Consider the following 6,000-nt stretch of genomic DNA (forward strand, 5'->3'; position numbering starts at 1 on the left):
TAGATGTATGTTTTAATTAATGTCTTGTCCGAATAGAATTCTCTCCGGTGCAAAAGAATTGGAGATCAAATATCCAGTTAGTTATACTGAAGAAGTATTTTTATCTTTTCACTGTATGAGGGGACAAAAATACCTCTATAATATAACTAATTAGATATATTTAAACTGGAAAAGATCACAATTCATGTCCAAAACCCACACGACATTAACAATGCTCATGTGATCTCCATCCATAGGCTGTGTCCTTTTAACAATTTTCCTTACCAGCTGTTTCCTTTTAACAATTTTCCTTACCAGCTGTTTCCTTTTAACAATTTTCTCCAGTTTTTGGCATGTACAGTCCATTCAAAAGTAAGAACAAAGAATTTGAAGAACGAGTAAATTTCCTTTTGCCTTTGTAAATAAAAATTTGTCTTAGATAGTCATATCTTTCAAATTGAATTTAAAGAAATATAATTTGCATGGGGTACCAAAACACTCATCTTTCCCTCAGAAAAAAATACATATCTTTCAAATTGAATTTAAAGAAATATAATTTTTAGAATTTGATTTGATTATGAGTAATGATTAATTAGGTCAATATTTTTTTCATTTTTTTCCCATCTTATTCTATAAATTTTACACATCAACCATTAAATTTGTCCACTCATATGGACCCCTTACAAATTTAATAGTGGATTTATCCTATATATGTATATATATAATGATTGTTAAAAGATAGTGAAAAGGAGAATAAATTTTATCATTTATTTTTTATTATAATATATAGTAGCTTGGCCTTTGTACGTAAAAATCTCTTGATATTTTATATATATAAAGACACTTGGAGAGAGACAATTAATTTTTGACTGTCCTCTCCCTCCCCAACACATGCTATTACAAAGTTTTTATTTTATCTATTCACTTTCATTAATTATTAAATATTTTTTTTCTGTAGTTTTACATTTGACGAGTAAACAAATTTGGTGAGCATTATACCAGTTTACCAAATATTTTTCTAAATTACTTAGCCGAATGAAATTAACGTGAAACTCCTATGTACTCTCGCAATTTAGCATTTCGACTTGCAAAAATAACATTTAATTACCCAAATAAGAATGCTCCAAGTACAAACCCAGCAAGCCAAAATGTGCAAAATCTAAAAGCCAAAGGAGATTATGGCCATTTCAGAGAAAACACGTATGATTTCGTGAACTCTTAAACAACATATTTTTTTATTTTCTGTCACAGTCAAAGAATAACAAGAGTAGTGATCATCTAATCTAAAAGTCTATTCAAACTTTCCAAGCTTTGGACAATCTTGGTTACACGATACAGCTAGCCACCGTTGAAACATTCATACCAGGGAGGGGAGCCATCAGCCATGTACCAAATTTTCACTACAAAATCAAGCTCCTCGTGTTTCAGCTAAAACTCCTTGGTCAACACGTAAGCCAGAAAACTCTACGAAATCCCCAGTCCAGGAGGATCCGGATCCGCCGGCCTCAACTATAAATTCCTTTCCTTATTCATACTTTGCCATACACATCAACAAGTACCGTTAAAATTAAACTCTTATTCTCACCAGAAATTTCAGCAAGTTCTTCCGATCGAAGATGAATTTCAGAAAGACGAGCACCCTTTTGATCATCTTTGTCATTTTTGTGGCCATTTTCAACCATGCCGGGGTTGAAGCAGCCAGGGTGTTATCCGAGGATTTTGCGGGTGCTAATCACCTGGAGACATATTCCTCCATGTATGAGAAGGCAAAGCACAGCATGGCGTATTGGCTCGAAAGGTTGCCGACCGGTCCAAGCCCCGGAGATGGTAACTAGTTTGTTGACTTTGTTCAAATTGTCAAAGTTCTTATATCACGGCCGGTTACACCCAAGTTAACAAGAACAGACTCTGGGTTTTTTGTTTTTTTGTTTTTTGTTTTTGTTTTTTTTTGTTTCGTTGCTCGAGGTATAACGTAGCTTTTGCTACATGGATTATACCGAACTACTGTAAATGGAACAAAAGATTCATTTACTTACTTATTCAAATAAGTAGATAAACCATTTCTTTTATTTATTTCTCATATTTTGTTTTATTCTTCTTTTGAATTTCGACTAATGTTACAAACTATACAGTCTACACACCATCCAATTCCTATTTTATTAGGTTAACGTGGTAGTGTCCATCAACTCTTTAACTAGTCCTTGTAAAACACAAAATTTTTAAGCGCTGATCATGGACATTACATCCAAGGGCGAAGCCATCCCTTGGCTTGGGGTTCCAGTCCCCCAAACGATAGGGTAGTCCATAAATTGTTTTTTTTTTTTTTCTTTCTTTAAATATACCTTTAAAAATGAATTTTCGCCCTTCAATTCAAGATTTTTTTTTTGTTTAATTTTATTTTGCCCCCATACCAAACGTTCTAGTTCTGCCCCTGACTACATCAACCTAATAAGATAGAAACGAATGAAAGTCTACAATACAAAAAAAAAAAAAAAAAAAAAAGTGAAACATTAAAAACATTTTGGGAAAAATGCATTTTACCCTTCTGAATTATCCACCCATTTATACTTTGACCTCCAATGTTTAAAAAGTGACACTTGACCCTTCCTCCCCAACTTCTAAATTGTTGCAATTCGACTATTTTGATTTGTTTTCTTTCTCAAAATGCCCCCATTCCAAGTTACGAGAAAAAAAAATAAAAAATTAAGGGATGTCCGGTCTGGGGTGGCCGAAGCCACCCCTAGGACCAACTGAGCCAGCCCTTAATTTTTTTTTTTTTTAATTTAATTTTTTTTTTTTATTTGGGATGAGGGCATTTTGAGAAAAAAAAAAAAAAAAAAAAAAGTAGTTCAAAATAATCGAATTGCAACAATTTAGAAGTTTGGGAGGGTCAAATGTCACTTTTTAAACATTGGAGATTAAGGTGTAAATGAGTGGATAGTTCAGGAAGTAAAATGTATTTTCTCCAAACATTTTTCACCCGACGATAAACACATATAAGGAGTTGAAAAAACTTAATTCTTGGCGTATAAACACGCTCCCAAACGTCGTGTGGTAACTTATTCTTCTCATCGTAAAATGAACGTTGAAATTTTTTTTAACTTTCTTGGCATTCTTTTAGTGCCATTTATTATACTCCGAAAGTATATTTCGGTGTTCAGTATTTGCGGCAAAACAAACGGCGATAAATCCTCAAGAAAATTGTAGACGATTTTCTCTACGCCGATAATTTATCAGCATTTGTCGATACCATATACTGATATATTTACTTGCGTATAGCTTATAGCTGCACACCGACAATTGTGACGACGAATAGACATAGCCGATAAAATCATTTTACGGGCGTAAATAAGTAAAATAATAAGTTTTACATTTAATTTTTTCGGCGTTTTTGAAAATGCCGTTTAGAGTTATAATAATTAATAAAATTAGTTATTATACTGGAATTCCAGTATAACCATTTTTTTAAAACGTGTTAATATATAAACCAAAATAAAAAAAAAAAAAGTAATAATATGATTCTGTTTTTAATTGAGATAATCCGGAATGACTTAGAAGAAAATAATCCGGAAAGACCTAGCTATAAGATAATAACCACGCCATATTCATTAGCTTAATTAAGATTCGATTCTGTTTTTAATTGAGATAATCCGGAATGACTTAGAAGAAAATAATCCGGAAAGACCTAGCTATAAGATAATAACCACGCCATATTCATTAGCTTAATTAAGATTCAATATTAACTCTACCGAGATTCAGGGCCCGTTTGGGAGTGCGATTTCAATAAGTGCGATTTTAAAAATTACGTTTTTAAAAATTGCGTTTTTAAAATCGCTACTTTTTAAAATCGCACAGGTGTTTGGTAAAACATGCTAAAAAGTACTTTTTTTTATCAATTGAGTGTTTGGATAACATTAACATATAATTGCGGTTTCATGACCAAATTACTAATAACGATGAAATAGATAGAGAGGATGAAGAAAAAAAACAGAAAAAAGAAAGGTTTTAATATATTTTAGGTGGATATTCTTGGTATTTTTTTCATTCCCACTCTAAAAAAAGTAACTATTGCACCAAATATCTTTTTAATAGAAATCGTGATTTTGTTTTAAATTTGTACTTTTTCAAATAAGCATCATCTAATCAGCTTATAGAAATCGTAGATTTTTTTGCGATTTTAAAATTTGCGTTTTTAAAATCGCAATCCCAAACACCCTAAAATTACGATTTGGTTTAAAATCGCAGATTATTTTTTAAAAACGCACTCCCAAACGCATCCTCAATAATAGCAAACCACATAAACAGCAGAGAGTGCCACACTGGAGGAGGGGGAGATCTCCCCTCATCCTTTGTTGCCACTCCTCTCTCTCTTCACCTTATGAGCTAGACTATTTAGCTGATGCTCCCTAGCTCCTTGTGCAGTGTTTTTTCCCCTTCATCTCCACCTCTTTCCCCACCTTCGTCCCTTTTTTGTTTTAGCCCTTCTCCTACGGCCCCTAAGCTCAGATCCGCCGAGTCATTTTCTGATTCTGGCTTGGCTCTTGGATCGGACTGGTCTAAGCTCGATCTACCGTCCCCTGTCAGACCCACGTCGACTCGTGCTCTTCCCAATGGCTCTCCGGCTCCGTCCTTGTCCATCGCCTCCTTGCGTCGCTTTCTGGCAGCCTCGCTCTGAGGCTTGTTTTCTTCCGGCATCGCTTTCTGTTTTTATGGTTTTTTGGCTTTTGTCTCTTTTTTCCTTGTATTTATTTTCCAGTTTTTCCATGTTCGTTCCCTGCCTGTTTTTTCTATTTTCTTGTGGTTTTTTGTTCCTATTTTGTTGCTTGTAATAAGGCTCTATCCTCTCTCTTGATCTACCTGCTTGATGATATGTGGGGTATTCGCTTTTGGTCCAGACCCTTGGGTTGTAGATGTGAATGATATCCTGACTATCGGGTCAAGGAGGATGAGTTTCGGCATGGGAGTTTTCTGCTCTCAAGCTCGGGGAATAAGAGCTACATATGCATTGAATTGAGTCTGTCTAAAGCAGATCTATTGTTAAAACTGAAGGCTAGTCATGTGTTAGCAGATGTTGATGTCATTGATAAGTCTTAAATGTTAGATTTATAAGGTATGTACCTTTGATGTCTGTAACCTTATAGCTTCGGCTATGATTTGCTTCAGAGTTTTTTGCTCTGTTTGTAAGAACATAAGAACTTTTGCTCGCGATCTTTTCATCAATGAATGAGTATGGAATGTCTTACCCTTTTAAAAAAAAAAAGAAAAAAAAGAAAAGAAAAGTAAACCACATAAACATGCCTCATCTTGTAACTCCATCATAAATAATTGCTAATAATGCAATCTCTAATAGCTAGAGAAAGAGAGAATCAAATTTGTTTGAGCATATATAACAACAACATAAACAATCCTAAGATTTACAACAGCGCCCAACATCATTTTTGGTAAGTCCAAAAAAAGGGTAACCATAGCAAGAGCAGCAATTAGTACACGCCAAAATTGCTCTAAATAGGTTGCTTTCATTAACAATATCAACTATATAGCATGTGCTAATTAATATTCTCGAGAAGTGATGGTCATCTTCTAGAGGTTGGGCTCTAAACCTTTTTAGAAAACCATGAACCCCAAGAATTTTTCCGATTGTACCCTGAAAGCATATTTGTTGGGTTTAACTTCATCTGATATTGCCTCAGTCTTGAAAGTTTCTTCCAGATCCGCAGTGGGGTTTCCTGCCTGAACAGTCTTGATAAGCATGTCATCGAAGTAAACCTCCACATTCTTGCCAATTCGTCGTCTGAACATCATATGTACCATTCTCTAGCAGGCTGTCCATGTGTTCTTCAACCCAAAAAGCATTAACTTATAGGAATATATATAAACCCTTATCGGTGAGAGAGGCTATATTTTCCCAGTACATGCAGATCTGGTTGTAGCTGAAGAACACATCCATTAAACTGATGTAGCGTGACGTCATGGGTGCAAAGACAAACAGCAAGAAAAATGAACAATATTGCCTAGAGCCTT

Source organism: Corylus avellana, chromosome 2, assembly GCF_965113065.1.
Source record: "Corylus avellana chromosome 2, dhCorAvel1.hap1.2, whole genome shotgun sequence".
In the NCBI taxonomy this organism is placed as follows: Eukaryota; Viridiplantae; Streptophyta; class Magnoliopsida; order Fagales; family Betulaceae; genus Corylus; species Corylus avellana.